Source organism: Loxodonta africana, unplaced genomic scaffold (genome assembly GCF_030014295.1).
Source record: "Loxodonta africana isolate mLoxAfr1 unplaced genomic scaffold, mLoxAfr1.hap2 scaffold_89, whole genome shotgun sequence".
NCBI lineage: Eukaryota > Metazoa > Chordata > Mammalia > Proboscidea > Elephantidae > Loxodonta > Loxodonta africana.
This window is the reverse complement of record NW_026975636.1, coordinates 26484-42670: the sequence shown is the minus strand read 5'-3', so window position 1 is coordinate 42670 and position 16187 is coordinate 26484.

The following is a 16187-nucleotide window of genomic DNA, read 5'->3' as shown; positions in this document are numbered from 1 at the left end:
CTGGCATCGGCCTTTTAGAGCGGCTTGCTTTTTCTCCTCGTAGGAGAGGGCCCTGACGGAGAAAGGCAGGATTACGTGTGCAGGAAAGGTGTGTGCTGAGAGGGTGACGACGTTGAGACCATGTTGGGATCTTTAGTCCCAGGAGAGGCCCCTGGCGGGTGTGGGTCAGTGTTCTCTACCCATCCCACTTGGCGGGGGGAGGTTTTCACCATACAAAGCAGCAGCGGAATTATTCGTCGCCGGAGGGGTTGCATCTGCCCACAAGCTCCGCCTGGCCAGGGTCCGCCCCTACTGTATTGTCCATGTCAATCAACAGAAGCTAAGACCTTCCAGAGAGACTACCTGCTCTTCTCTACCCACGGGGAAGCAGTATAGCCAGAAGCCTCCCCCGTTCCATGTCTAGGCTCTCTCTCAGGCCCCTCATACTTGTGATGTGTCTCAGGGGTAGAAGGAAGAGATTTCTCCGAATGAACACATACACAGAGGGGCCATAGATGCTGAGGAAGGGCGCCTTGCCTACTGATATCCTAGCGTAAGTGGAAAAGTGGTACCTGCCTGCTGGCCCCGTGTGTCGAACGTGTCCACATCAGGGGCTGCCTACTGTGAGGTGATTCCCTGGGTGCCCTGGATTTTGTGGCCCAAAAGAGAAGGGGCCGTCGTGTGTCCATGGGTAAAATGGAGGGCACTGCGGAAGTGGCCGCTTAGGCTGGACCTCTCCTATTGGCTCGGTGTTTGTGACCCGTCCCCGTCAGAAGTTCCGGCCAGCCTTGCGGTGGCTGTCTCCATGGTGATTGGGAAAGAAGCCTTAGGCCCCGCACTCAGCCGTCACCTGGCCTACCTGGCCTCTTTAGCCTCATCTAGACCGCTGTGTGGATGAAAGAATGAATGTCGGCCAATGACCACATGTCCTCGTTGCCTTTGAAGGATTAGGCTCCTTGCCTGGGCAGAAGACAGCCAAGGTCAGCCTGAGCCTAGACACCTAGTGACCTGTGACACTGCAGGCAGTGACAGATGTTGATTTTCATGCTCATGTATCCGCAGGTGGCGGATTCAGAGTGGTCGGAGAAGAAGTGTAACTAGGGATGACACAGACACGAGGGCACGGGCCAAAGGTCAGGGAAAATAGCTGAGATCGTGGAGCTCTAGCGGAGCCAGTGTAGGGCCCAGGCCTCCCTCCTGTACGTGGCAAAGAGGTGATCCATATGCCGCCATGCGCAGACTCTGGACTGCTGGGGCCCTGGATGCCCGGATTTCGGCCTCGTCTACCGAGAAGTGACGCAGATGCAGTGTGCCACCGGAGGCTGTGGAACAGCAGAGGGCAAAATCTTGAAAATGGGGGCTTCAGTTGATTTGCCTGTGCTCTTCTTTGGCTGAGTGACATCGTGTGTTTCCTAGCAGGTGAAGGCATTCGTGGAGAGAGGCGGTTTCCATGCGTGCAGGCAAAGTGTGTGCTGAGATGATGAGTTGCTGGAGACCAGGGTGGACTCTTCAGACCCAGAATAGGCCTCTGGCAGGTATGTGTCAATGTTTTCTGCCCATGGCACTCAGCCGGTTATTTGCATAGAATGTGATCAGCGGAATTAGTAGTCTCCGGAGAGGCTGCCACTTGTCAGCGAGCTTCACCTGGCCAGGTCCCACGGTGATGTCAAGCTTCACCTGGCCAGGTCCGCCCGTGATGTAGCTCCCCAATCAATCACTACTCTCTAGACCTTCCAGATAGACTAGCAGAACTTCTCTCCCCTCAAGGGCAAGCAGGAGAGCCAGAGGCCTTCCCCCTTTGCTCTTTGGTCTCTAGGCCCTCTGTCAGGCACTCCAAGGTGTGAAGTGACAAGGGGGAGAAGGAAGAGATTTCAGAGAACGAAGACAAGCAGAGAGAGACAGAGAGAGGCAAATGATGCTGAGTGGGGATGCCTTGCCTACTGATATCCTCAGGCAAGTGGGAAAGAGGTACCTGGCGTGCTCTGCCAATGCCCTGAAGCAGTCCGCACCAGGGGCTCCCTTGTGCCTGCGTAGCCTTTCCCGGGGCGTGCTCAAATCCTGTGGCCACTAGGTGTCATAGGTCACAATGGAGGGCCCTGTGTCATCTGCCTGGCGGGCCGGATCTCTGCCATTGGCTCAGTCTTGTCACCAGGCCCATCACGAGCTCCGCCCACTCTTGCGGTGGGGGGACTGTCTCTATGGTGATGGCAAAGAAGTCTTAGCCCCGCCCACCTGGCCTTTACTTCACCTACCTGGCCCTCTGACCCTCACTCAGACCACTGTGTTGATAAAAATCAATGTCCGCGAGTGCCCAGGTGTCAGCATCTGGGATAAAGGATTCGCAACCTTGCCTGGGAAAGAAGGCAGCCTAGGTCAGCGGGTAGCTGGAAGTCTAGTGACTTGTGACACTGCTGCCAGTGACAAATGGTGACTCCCACACTCACATATTCCCTGGTGGCAGAATGCTAGTGATGGGTGGAGAAACATCGCTCCGGAGCACACGTTTAATGGGGCACCAGCCAAAGCAAAGGCCAGGGCCAGTAGTGGACGTCGTGGAGCTGAATGGCGAGCCAGTGAAGGGCCCAAGGATCCCTCCTGTATGTGGCGAACAGGTCATCCGTGTCCCCACGTCCATCAAGCATTGGACTGCTGGGGCCCAGGCTGCCAGGATTTCGGCCTTGCCTTCGGAGCCCACCCACATAGGCAGCCTTGCACCGGAGGCGGGGACGTGTAGAGAGCAAAAATTTGGAAACTGGCAGTGTTTCCTCGATTTCCCTGGCATCGGCCTTTTTGAGCGGCTTGCTTTTTTTCCTGGTAGGATAGGGCCGTGACGGAGAAAGGCAGGATTAGGTGTGCAGGAAAGGTGTGTGTTGAGAGGGTGACGACGTTGAGACCACGTTGGGATCTTTAGTCCCAGGAAAGGCCCCTGGCGGGTGTGGGTCAATGTTCTCTACCCATCCCCCTTGGCGGGGGGAGGTTTTCACCATACAAAGCAGCAGCGCAAGTATTCGTCGCCGGAGAGGTTGCATCTGCCCACAAGCTCCACCTGGCCAGGGCCCGCCCCTACTGTATTGCACGTGTCAGTCAACAGAAGCTAAGACCTTCCAGAGAGACTACCTGCTATTCTCTACCCACGGGGAAGCAGTACAGCCAGAAGCCTCCCCCGTTCCATCTCTAGGCTCTCTCTCAGGCCCCTCATACTTGTGATGTGTCTCAGGGGTAGAATGAAGAGATTCCTCTGAGTGAACACATACAGAGAGGCCAGAGATGCAGAGGAAGGGCGCCTTGCCTAGTGATATCCTAGCGTAAGTGGAAAAGAGGTACCTGCCTGCTGTCCCAGTGTGTCGAACCTGTTGACATCAGGGGTTGCCTACTGTGAAGTTATTCCCTGGATGTCCTCGATTTTGCGGCCAAAGACGCAAGGGGCCGTTGTCTGTCCATGGGTAAAATGGAGGGCTCTGCGGAACTGGCCGGTTAGGCTGGACCTCTCCTATTGGCTGAGTGTTTGTGACTCGTCCCCGTCAGAAGTTCCGCCCAGCCTTCCGGTGGCTGTCACCATGGTGATTGGGAAAGAAGCCTTAGGCCCCACCCTCAGCCTTCACCTGGCCTACCTGGCCTCTTTCCCCTCATCTAGACCGCTGTGTGGATGAAAGAAAGGATGTCGGCCAGTGAGCACGTGTCCTGATTTCCTTGGAAGGATTAGGCTCCTTGCCTGGGCAGAAGACAGCCAAGGTCAGCCTGAGCGTAGACACCTAGTGACCTGTGACACTGCAGCCAGTGACAGATGTTGATGTCCACGCTCAGGTATCCGCAGGTGGCGGATTCAGTGTGGTGGGAAGAGAAGTGGAAGTAGAGATGACACACTCACGAGGGCACGGGCCAAAGGTCAGGGAAAATAGCTGAGGTCGTGGAGCTCTAGCGGAGCCATTCTAGTGCCCAGGCCTCCCTGCTGTACGAGGCAAAGAGGTGATCCATATGCCGCCATCCGTAGACTCTGGACGGCTGGGGCCCTGGATGCCCGGATTTCGGCCTCGTCTACCGAGAAGTGACGCAGATGCAGTGTGCCGCCGGAGGCTGTGGAACAGCAGAGGGCAAAATCTTGAAAATGGGGGCTTCAGTTGACTTTGCCTGTGCTCTTCTTTGGCTGAGTGACATCGTGTGTTTCCTAGCAGGTGAAGGCATTCGTGGAGAGAGGCGGTTTCCATGCGTGCAGGCAAAGTGTGTGCTGAGATGATGAGTTGCTGGAGACCAGGGTGGACTCTTCAGACCCAGAATAGGCCTCTGGCAGGTACGTGTCAATGTTTTCTGCCCATGGCACTCAGCCGGTTATTGGCACAGAATGTTAGCAGCGGAATTAGTAGTCTCCGGAGAGGCTGCCACTTGTCAGCGAGCTTCACCTGGCCAGGTCCCACGGTGATGTCAAGCTTCACCTGGCCAGGTCCGCCCGTGATGTAGCTCCCCAATCAATCACTACTCTCTAGACCTTCCAGATAGACTAGCAGAACTTCTCTCCCCTCAAGGGCAAGCAGTAGAGCCAGAGGCCTTCCCCCTTTGCTCTTTGGTCTCTAGGCCCTCTGTCAGGCACTCCAAGGTGTGAAGTGACAAGGGGGAGAAGGAAGAGATTTCAGAGAACGAAGACAAGCAGAGAGAGACAGAGAGAGGCAAATGATGCTGAGTGGGGATGCCTTGCCTACTGATATCCTCAGGCAAGTGGGAAAGAGGTACCTGGCGTGCTCTGCCAATGCCCTGAAGCAGTCCGCACCAGGGGCTCCCTTGTGCCTGCGTAGCCTTTCCCGGGGCGTGCTCAAATCCTGTGGCCACTAGGTGTCATAGGTCACAATGGAGGGCCCTGTGTCATCTGCCTGGCGGGCCGGATCTCTGCCATTGGCTCAGTCTTGTCACCAGGCCCATCACGAGCTCCGCCCACTCTTGCGGTGGGGGGACTGTCTCTATGGTGATGGCAAAGAAGCCTTAGCCCCGCCCACCTGGCCTTCACTTCACCTACCTGGCCCTCTGACCCTCACTCAGACCTCTGTGTTGATAAAAATCAATGTCCGCCAGTGCCCAGGTGTCAGCATCTGGGATAAAGGATTCGGGACCTTGCCTGGGGCAGAAGGCAGCCTAGGTCAGTGGGTACCTGGAAGTCTACTGCCTCGTGACACTGCTGCCAGTGACAAATGGTGACTCCCACACTCACATATCGCCTGGTGGCAGAATGATAGTGATGGGCGGAGAAACATGGCTCCGGAGCACACGTTCCGTGGGGCACCAGCCAAAGCAAAGGCCAGGGCCGGTAGTGGACGTCGTGGAGCTGAATGGCGAGCCAGTGAAGGGCCCAAGGGTCCCTCCTGTATGTGGCGAACAGGTCATCCGTGTCCCCACGTCCATAAACCATGGGACTGCTGGGGCCCAGGCTGCCAGGATTTCGGCCTTGCCTTCGGAGCCCGGCCACATACGCGGCCTTGCAGCGGAGGCGGGGACATGTAGACAGCCAAAATTTGGAAAATGGCAGTGTTTCCTCGATTTCCCTGGCATCGGCCTTTTAGAGCGGCTTGCTTTTTCTCCTCGTAGGAGAGGGCCCTGACGGAGAAAGGCAGGATTACGTGTGCAGGAAAGGTGTGTGCTGAGAGGGTGACGACGTTGAGACCATGTTGGGATCTTTAGTCCCAGGAGAGGCCCCTGGCGGGTGTGGGTCAGTGTTCTCTACCCATCCCACTTGGCGGGGGGAGGTTTTCACCATACAAAGCAGCAGCGGAATTATTCGTCGCCGGAGGGGTTGCATCTGCCCACAAGCTCCGCCTGGCCAGGGTCCGCCCCTACTGTATTGTCCATGTCAATCAACAGAAGCTAAGACCTTCCAGAGAGACTACCTGCTCTTCTCTACCCACGGGGAAGCAGTATAGCCAGAAGCCTCCCCCGTTCCATGTCTAGGCTCTCTCTCAGGCCCCTCATACTTGTGATGTGTCTCAGGGGTAGAAGGAAGAGATTTCTCCGAATGAACACATACACAGAGGGGCCATAGATGCTGAGGAAGGGCGCCTTGCCTACTGATATCCTAGCGTAAGTGGAAAAGTGGTACCTGCCTGCTGGCCCCGTGTGTCGAACGTGTCCACATCAGGGGCTGCCTACTGTGAGGTGATTCCCTGGGTGCCCTGGATTTTGTGGCCCAAAAGAGAAGGGGCCGTCGTGTGTCCATGGGTAAAATGGAGGGCACTGCGGAAGTGGCCGCTTAGGCTGGACCTCTCCTATTGGCTCGGTGTTTGTGACCCGTCCCCGTCAGAAGTTCCGGCCAGCCTTGCGGTGGCTGTCTCCATGGTGATTGGGAAAGAAGCCTTAGGCCCCGCACTCAGCCGTCACCTGGCCTACCTGGCCTCTTTAGCCTCATCTAGACCGCTGTGTGGATGAAAGAATGAATGTCGGCCAATGACCACATGTCCTCGTTGCCTTTGAAGGATTAGGCTCCTTGCCTGGGCAGAAGACAGCCAAGGTCAGCCTGAGCCTAGACACCTAGTGACCTGTGACACTGCAGGCAGTGACAGATGTTGATTTTCATGCTCATGTATCCGCAGGTGGCGGATTCAGAGTGGTCGGAGAAGAAGTGTAACTAGGGATGACACAGACACGAGGGCACGGGCCAAAGGTCAGGGAAAATAGCTGAGATCGTGGAGCTCTAGCGGAGCCAGTGTAGGGCCCAGGCCTCCCTCCTGTACGTGGCAAAGAGGTGATCCATATGCCGCCATGCGCAGACTCTGGACTGCTGGGGCCCTGGACGCCCGGATTGCGGCCTTGTCTTCGGAGAAGTGACACACATGCACTGTGCCAGCGGAGGCTGTGGCCCAGCAGAGGGCAAAATCTTGAAAATGGGGGCTTCAGTTGACTTTGCCTGTGCTCTCCTTTGGCTGAGTGCCATCGTGTGTTTCCTAGCAGGAGAAGGCATTCGTGGAGAGAGGCGGATTCCATGTGTGCAGGCAAAGTGTGTGCTGAGATGATGAGTGGCTGGAGACCAGGGTGGACTCTTGAGACCCAGGATAGACCCCTGGCAGGTATGTGTCAATGTTTTCTGCCCATGGCACTCAGCCGGGTATTTGCATAGAATGTTCTCCGCGGAATTAGTAGTCTCCGGAGAGGCTGCTGCATGTCAGCAAGCTTCACCTGGCCAGGTCCGCCCGTGATGTAGCTCCCCAATCAATGGCTACTCTCTAGACCTTCCAGATAGACTAGCAGATCTTCTCTGCCCATGGGCAACCAGTAGAGCCAGAGGCCTTCCCCCTTTGCTCTTTCGTCTCTAGGCCCTCTGTCAGGCACTCCAAGGTGTGAAGTGACAAGGGGGAGAAGGAAGAGATTTCAGAGAACGAACACATCCAGAGAGAGACAGAGAGAGGCAAGAGATGCTGAGTGGGGATGCCTTGCGTAGTGATATCCTGAGGAAAGTGGGAAAGAGGTACCTGGCCTGCTGTGCCAATGCCCTGAAGCAGTCCGCACCAGGGGCTCCCTTGTGCCTGCGTAGCCTTTCCCAGGGTGTGCTCAAATCCTGTGGCCACTAGGTGTCATAGGTCACACTGGAGGGCCCTGTGTCATCTGCCTGGCGGGCCGGATCTCTGCCATTGGCTCAAGTCTTGTCAGCAGGCCCATCACAAGCTCCGGCCACTCTTGCGGGGGGGGACTGTCTCTATGGTGATGGCAAAGGAGTCTTAGCCCCGCCCACCTGGCCTTGACTTCACCTACATGGCCCGCTGACCCTCACTCAGACCTCTGTGTTGCTCCAAATGAATGTCCGCCAGTGCCCGGGTGTCAGCATCTGGGATAAAGGATTCGGGACCTTGCCTGGGGCAGAAGGCAGCCTAGGTCAGCGGGTACCTGGAAGTCTACTGCCTTGTGACACTGCTGCCAGTGACAAATGGTGACTCCCACACTCACATATCGCCTGGTGGCAGAATGATAGTGATGGGTGGAGAAACATGGCTCCGGAGCACACGTTCCGTGGGGCACCAGCCAAAGCAAAGGCCAGGGCCGGTAGTGGACGTCGTGGAGCTGAATGGCGAGCCAGTGAAGGGCCCAAGGGTCCCTCCTGTATGTGGCGAACAGGTCATCCGTGTCCCCACGTCCATAAACCATGGGACTGCTGGGGCCCAGGCTGCCAGGATTTCGGCCTTGCCTTCGGAGCCCGGCCACATACGCGGCCTTGCAGCGGAGGCGGGGACATGTAGACAGCCAAAATTTGGAAAATGGCAGTGTTTCCTCGAGTTCCCGGGCATCGGCCTTTTAGAGCGGCTTGCTTTTTTTCCTGGTAGGATAGGGCCCTGACGGAGAAAGGCAGGATTACGTGTGCAGGAAAGGTGTGTGCTGAGAGGGTGACGACGTTGAGACCATGTTGGGATCTTTAGTCCCAGGAGAGGCCCCTGGCGGGTGTGGGTCAATGTTCTCTACCCATCCCCCTTGGCGGGGGGAGGTTTTCACCATACAAAGCAGCAGCGCAATTATTCGTCGCCGGAGAGGTTGCATCTGCCCACAAGCTCCACCTGGCCAGGGCCCGCCCCTACTGTATTGCGCGTGTCAGTCAACAGAAGCTAAGACCTTCCAGAGAGACTACCTGCTATTCTCTACCCACGGGGAAGCAGTACAGCCAGAAGCCTCCCCCGTTCCATCTCTAGGCTCTCTCTCAGGCCCCTCATACTTGTGATGTGTCTCAGGGGTAGAATGAAGAGATTCCTCTGAGTGAACACATACAGAGAGGCCAGAGATGCAGAGGAAGGGCGCCTTGCCTAGTGATATCCTAGCGTAAGTGGAAAAGAGGTACCTGCCTGCTGTCCCAGTGTGTCGAACCTGTTGACATCAGGGGTTGCCTACTGTGAAGTTATTCCCTGGATGTCCTCGATTTTGCGGCCAAAGACGCAAGGGGCCGTTGTCTGTCCATGGGTAAAATGGAGGGCTCTGCGGAACTGGCCGGTTAGGCTGGACCTCTCCTATTGGCTGAGTGTTTGTGACTCGTCCCCGTCAGAAGTTCCGCCCAGCCTTCCGGTGGCTGTCACCATGGTGATTGGGAAAGAAGCCTTAGGCCCCACCCTCAGCCTTCACCTGGCCTACCTGGCCTCTTTCCCCTCATCTAGACCGCTGTGTGGATGAAAGAAAGGATGTCGGCCAGTGAGCACGTGTCCTGATTTCCTTGGAAGGATTAGGCTCCTTGCCTGGGCAGAAGACAGCCAAGGTCAGCCTGAGCGTAGACACCTAGTGACCTGTGACACTGCAGCCAGTGACAGATGTTGATGTCCACGCTCAGGTATCCGCAGGTGGCGGATTCAGTGTGGTGGGAAGAGAAGTGGAAGTAGAGATGACACACTCACGAGGGCACGGGCCAAAGGTCAGGGAAAATAGCTGAGGTCGTGGAGCTCTAGCGGAGCCAGTGTAGGGCCCAGGCCTCCCTCCTGTACGTGGCAAAGAGGTGATCCATATGCCGCCATGCGCAGACTCTGGACTGCTGGGGCCCTGGACGCCCGGATTGCGGCCTTGTCTTCGGAGAAGTGACACACATGCACTGTGCCAGCGGAGGCTGTGGCCCAGCAGAGGGCAAAATCTTGAAAATGCGGGCTTCAGTTGACTTTGCCTGTGCTCTCCTTTGGCTGAGTGCCATCGTGTGTTTCCTAGCAGGAGAAGGCATTCGTGGAGAGAGGCGGATTCCACGTGTGCAGGCAAAGTGTGTGCTGAGATGATGAGTGGCTGGAGACCAGGGTGGACTCTTGAGACCCAGGATAGACCCCTGGCAGGTATGTGTCAATGTTTTCTGCCCATGGCACTCAGCCGGGTATTTGCATAGAATGTTCTCCGCGGAATTAGTAGTCTCCGGAGAGGCTGCTGCATGTCAGCAAGCTTCACCTGGCCAGGTCCGCCCGTGATGTAGCTCCCCAATCAATGGCTACTCTCTAGACCTTCCAGATAGACTAGCAGATCTTCTCTGCCCATGGGCAACCAGTAGAGCCAGAGGCCTTCCCCCTTTGCTCTTTCGTCTCTAGGCCCTCTGTCAGGCACTCCAAGGTGTGAAGTGACAAGGGGGAGAAGGAAGAGATTTCAGAGAACGAACACATCCAGAGAGAGACAGAGAGAGGCAAGAGATGCTGAGTGGGGATGCCTTGCGTAGTCATATCCTGAGGAAAGTGGGAAAGAGGTACCTGGCCTGCTGTGCCAATGCCCTGAAGCAGTCCGCACCAGGGGCTCCCTTGTGCCTGCGTAGCCTTTCCCAGGGTGTGCTCAAATCCTGTGGCCACTAGGTGTCATAGGTCACACTGGAGGGCCCTGTGTCATCTGCCTGGCGGGCCGGATCTCTGCCATTGGCTCAAGTCTTGTCAGCAGGCCCATCACAAGCTCCGGCCACTCTTGCGGGGGGGGACTGTCTCTATGGTGATGGCAAAGGAGTCTTAGCCCCGCCCACCTGGCCTTGACTTCACCTACCTGGCCCGCTGACCCTCACTCAGACCTCTGTGTTGCTCCAAATGAATGTCCGCCAGTGCCCAGGTGTCAGCATCTGGGATAAAGGATTCGGGACCTTGCCTGGGGCAGAAGGCAGCCTAGGTCAGTGGGTACCTGGAAGTCTACTGCCTCGTGACACTGCTGCCATCGACAAATGGTGACTCCCACACTCACATATCGCCTGGTGGCAGAATGATAGTGATGGGCGGAGAAACATGGCTCCGGAGCACACGTTCCGTGGGGCACCAGCCAAAGCAAAGGCCAGGGCCGGTAGTGGACGTCGTGGAGCTGAATGGCGAGCCAGTGAAGGGCCCAAGGGTCCCTCCTGTATGTGGCGAACAGGTCATCCGTGTCCCCACGTCCATAAACCATGGGACTGCTGGGGCCCAGGCTGCCAGGATTTCGGCCTTGCCTTCGGAGCCCGGCCACATACGCGGCCTTGCAGCGGAGGCGGGGACATGTAGACAGCCAAAATTTGGAAAATGGCAGTGTTTCCTCGAGTTCCCGGGCATCGGCCTTTTAGAGCGGCTTGCTTTTTCTCCTGGTAGGAGAGGGCCCTGACGGAGAAAGGCAGGATTACGTGTGCAGGAAAGGTGTGTGCTGAGAGGGTGACGACGTTGAGACCATGTTGGGATCTTTAGTCCCAGGAGAGGCCCCTGGCGGGTGTGGGTCAGTGTTCTCTACCCATCCCACTTGGCGGGGGGAGGTTTTCACCATACAAAGCAGCAGCGGAATTATTCATCGCCGGAGGGTTTGCATCTGCCCACAAGATCCACCTGGCCAGGGTCCGCCCCTACTGTATTGTCCATGTCAGTCAACAGAAGCTAAGACCTTCCAGAGAGACTACCTGCTCTTCTCTACCCACGGGGAAGCAGTACAGCCAGAAGCCTCCCCCGTTCCATGTCTAGGCTCTCTCTCAGGCCCCTCATACTTGTGATGTGTCTCAGGGGTAGAAGGAAGAGATTTCTCCGAATGAACACATACACAGAGGGGCCATAGATGCTGAGGAAGGGCGCCTTGCCTACTGATATCCTAGCGTAAGTGGAAAAGTGGTACCTGCCTGCTGGCCCCGTGTGTCGAACGTGTCCACATCAGGGGCTGCCTACTGTGAGGTGATTCCCTGGGTGCCCTGGATTTTGTGGCCCAAAAGAGAAGGGGCCGTCGTGTGTCCATGGGTAAAATGGAGGGCACTGCGGAAGTGGCCGCTTAGGCTGGACCTCTCCTATTGGCTCGGTGTTTGTGACCCGTCCCCGTCAGAAGTTCCGGCCAGCCTTGCGGTGGCTGTCTCCATGGTGATTGGGAAAGAAGCCTTAGGCCCCGCACTCAGCCGTCACCTGGCCTACCTGGCCTCTTTAGCCTCATCTAGACCGCTGTGTGGATGAAAGAATGAATGTCGGCCAATGACCACGTGTCCTGGTTGCCTTTGAAGGATTAGGCTCCTTGCCTGGGCAGAAGACAGCCAAGGTCAGCCTGAGCCTAGACACCTAGTGACCTGTGACACTGCAGGCAGTGACAGATGTTCATTTTCATGCTCATGTATCCGCAGGTGGCGGATTCAGAGTGGTCGGAGAAGAAGTGTAACTAGGGATGACACAGACACGAGGGCACGGGCCAAAGGTCAGGGAAAATAGCTGAGATCGTGGAGCTCTAGCGGAGCCAGTGTAGGGCCCAGGCCTCCCTCCTGTACGTGGCAAAGAGGTGATCCATATGCCGCCATGCGCAGACTCTGGACTGCTGGGGCCCTGGACGCCCGGATTGCGGCCTTGTCTTCGGAGAAGTGACACACATGCACTGTGCCAGCGGAGGCTGTGGCCCAGCAGAGGGCAAAATCTTGAAAATGCGGGCTTCAGTTGACTTTGCCTGTGCTCTCCTTTGGCTGAGTGCCATCGTGTGTTTCCTAGCAGGAGAAGGCATTCGTGGAGAGAGGCGGATTCCATGTGTGCAGGCAAAGTGTGTGCTGAGATGATGAGTGGCTGGAGACCAGGGTGGACTCTTGAGACCCAGGATAGACCCCTGGCAGGTATGTGTCAATGTTTTCTGCCCATGGCACTCAGCCGGGTATTTGCATAGAATGTTCTCCGCGGAATTAGTAGTCTCCGGAGAGGCTGCTGCATGTCAGCAAGCTTCACCTGGCCAGGTCCGCCCGTGATGTAGCTCCCCAATCAATGGCTACTCTCTAGACCTTCCAGATAGACTAGCAGATCTTCTCTGCCCATGGGCAACCAGTAGAGCCAGAGGCCTTCCCCCTTTGCTCTTTCGTCTCTAGGCCCTCTGTCAGGCACTCCAAGGTGTGAAGTGACAAGGGGGAGAAGGAAGAGATTTCAGAGAACGAACACATCCAGAGAGAGACAGAGAGAGGCAAGAGATGCTGAGTGGGGATGCCTTGCGTAGTGATATCCTGAGGAAAGTGGGAAAGAGGTACCTGGCCTGCTGTGCCAATGCCCTGAAGCAGTCCGCACCAGGGGCTCCCTTGTGCCTGCGTAGCCTTTCCCAGGGTGTGCTCAAATCCTGTGGCCACTAGGTGTCATAGGTCACACTGGAGGGCCCTGTGTCATCTGCCTGGCGGGCCGGATCTCTGCCATTGGCTCAAGTCTTGTCAGCAGACCCATCACAAGCTCCGGCCACTCTTGCGGGGGGGGACTGTCTCTATGGTGATGGCAAAGGAGTCTTAGCCCCGCCCACCTGGCCTTGACTTCACCTACCTGGCCCGCTGACCCTCACTCAGACCTCTGTGTTGCTCCAAATGAATGTCCGCCAGTGCCCGGGTGTCAGCATCTGGGATAAAGGATTGGGGACCTTGCCTGGGGCAGAAGGCAGCCTAGGTCAGCGGGTACCTGGAAGTCTACTGCCTCGTGACACTGCTGCCAGTGACAAATGGTGACTCCCACACTCACATATCGCCTGGTGGCAGAATGATAGTGATGGGCGGAGAAACATGGCTCCGGAGCACACGTTCCGTGGGGCACCAGCCAAAGCAAAGGCCAGGGCCGGTAGTGGACGTCGTGGAGCTGAATGGCGAGCCAGTCAAGGGCCCAAGCGTCCCTCCTGTATGTGGCGAACAGGTCATCCGTGTCCCCACGTCCATAAACCATGGGACTGCTGGGGCCCAGGCTGCCAGGATTTCGGCCTTGCCTTCGGAGCCCGGCCACATACGCGGCCTTGCAGCGGAGGCGGGGACATGTAGACAGCCAAAATTTGGAAAATGGCAGTGTTTCCTCGAGTTCCCGGGCATCGGCCTTTTAGAGCGGCTTGCTTTTTCTCCTGGTAGGAGAGGGCCCTGACGGAGAAAGGCAGGATTACGTGTGCAGGAAAGGTGTGTGCTGAGAGGGTGACGACGTTGAGACCATGTTGGGATCTTTAGTCCCAGGAGAGGCCCCTGGCGGGTGTGGGTCAGTGTTCTCTACCCATCCCACTTGGCGGGGGGAGGTTTTCACCATACAAAGCAGCAGCGGAATTATTCGTCGCCGGAGGGGTTGCATCTGCCCACAAGCTCCGCCTGGCCAGGGTCCGCCCCTACTGTATTGTCCATGTCAGTCAACAGAAGCTAAGACCTTCCAGAGAGACTACCTGCTCTTCTCTACCCACGGGGAAGCAGTACAGCCAGAAGCCTCCCCCGTTCCATGTCTAGGCTCTCTCTCAGGCCCCTCATACTTGTGATGTGTCTCAGGGGTAGAAGGAAGAGATTTCTCCGAATGAACACATACACAGAGGGGCCATAGATGCTGAGGAAGGGCGCCTTGCCTACTGATATCCTAGCGTAAGTGGAAAAGTGGTACCTGCCTGCTGGCCCCGTGTGTCGAACGTGTCCACATCAGGGGCTGCCTACTGTGAGGTGATTCCCTGGGTGCCCTGGATTTTGTGGCCCAAAAGAGAAGGGGCCGTCGTGTGTCCATGGGTAAAATGGAGGGCACTGCGGAAGTGGCCGCTTAGGCTGGACCTCTCGTATTGGCTCGGTGTTTGTGACCCGTCCCCGTCAGAAGTTCCGGCCAGCCTTGCGGTGGCTGTCTCCATGGTGATTGGGAAAGAAGCCTTAGGCCCCGCACTCAGCCGTCACCTGGCCTACCTGGCCTCTTTAGCCTCATCTAGACCGCTGTGTGGATGAAAGAATGAATGTCGGCCAATGACCACATGTCCTCGTTGCCTTTGAAGGATTAGGCTCCTTGCCTGGGCAGAAGACAGCCAAGGTCAGCCTGAGCCTAGACACCTAGTGACCTGTGACACTGCAGGCAGTGACAGATGTTGATTTTCATGCTCATGTATCCGCAGGTGGCGGATTCAGAGTGGTCGGAGAAGAAGTGTAACTAGGGATGACACAGACACGAGGGCACGGGCCAAAGGTCAGGGAAAATAGCTGAGATCGTGGAGCTCTATCGGAGCCGGTGTAGGGCCCAGGCCTCCCTCCTGTACCTGGCAAAGAGGTGATCCATATGCCGCCATGCGCAGACTCTGGACTGCTGGGGCCCTGGACGCCCGGATTGCGGCCTTGTCTTCGGAGAAGTGACACACATGCACTGTGCCAGCGGAGGCTGTGGCCCAGCAGAGGGCAAAATCTTGAAAATGCGGGCTTCAGTTGACTTTGCCTGTGCTCTCCTTTGGCTGAGTGCCATCGTGTGTTTCCTAGCAGGAGAAGGCATTCGTGGAGAGAGGCGGATTCCACGTGTGCAGGCAAAGTGTGTGCTGAGATGATGAGTGGCCGGAGACCAGGGTGGACTCTTGAGACCCAGGATAGACCCCTGGCAGGTATGTGTCAATGTTTTCTGCCCATGGCACTCAGCCGGGTATTTGCATAGAATGTTCTCCTTGGAATTAGTAGTCTCCGGAGAGGCTGCTGCATGTCAGCAAGCTTCACCTGGCCAGGTCCGCCCGTGATGTAGCTCCCCAATCAATGGCTACTCTCTAGACCTTCCAGATAGACTAGCAGATCTTCTCTGCCCATGGGCAACCAGTAGAGCCAGAGGCCTTCCCCCTTTGCTCTTTCGTCTCTAGGCCCTCTGTCAGGCACTCCAAGGTGTGAAGTGACAAGGGGGAGAAGGAAGAGATTTCAGAGAACGAACACATCCAGAGAGAGACAGAGAGAGGCAAGAGATGCTGAGTGGGGATGCCTTGCGTAGTGATATCCTGAGGAAAGTGGGAAAGAGGTACCTGGCCTGCTGTGCCAATGCCCTGAAGCAGTCCGCACCAGGGGCTCCCTTGTGCCTGCGTAGCCTTTCCCAGGGTGTGCTCAAATCCTGTGGCCACTAGGTGTCATAGGTCACACTGGAGGGCCCTGTGTCATCTGCCTGGCGGGCCGGATCTCTGCCATTGGCTCAAGTCTTGTCAGCAGACCCATCACAAGCTCCGGCCACTCTTGCGGGGGGGGACTGTCTCTATGGTGATGGCAAAGGAGTCTTAGCCCCGCCCACCTGGCCTTGACTTCACCTACCTGGCCCGCTGACCCTCACTCAGACCTCTGTGTTGCTCCAAATGAGTGTCCGCCAGTGCCCGGGTGTCAGCATCTGGGATAAAGGATTCGGGACCTTGCCTGGGGCAGAAGGCAGCCTAGGTCAGCGGGTACCTGGAAGTCTACTGCCTTGTGACACTGCTGCCAGTGACAAATGGTGACTCCCACACTCACATATCGCCTGGTGGCAGAATGATAGTGATGGGCGGAGAAACATCGCTCCGGAGCACACGTTCCGTGGGGCACCAGCCAAAGCAAAGGCCAGGGCCGGTAGTGGACGTCGTGGAGCTGAATGGCGAGCCAGTGA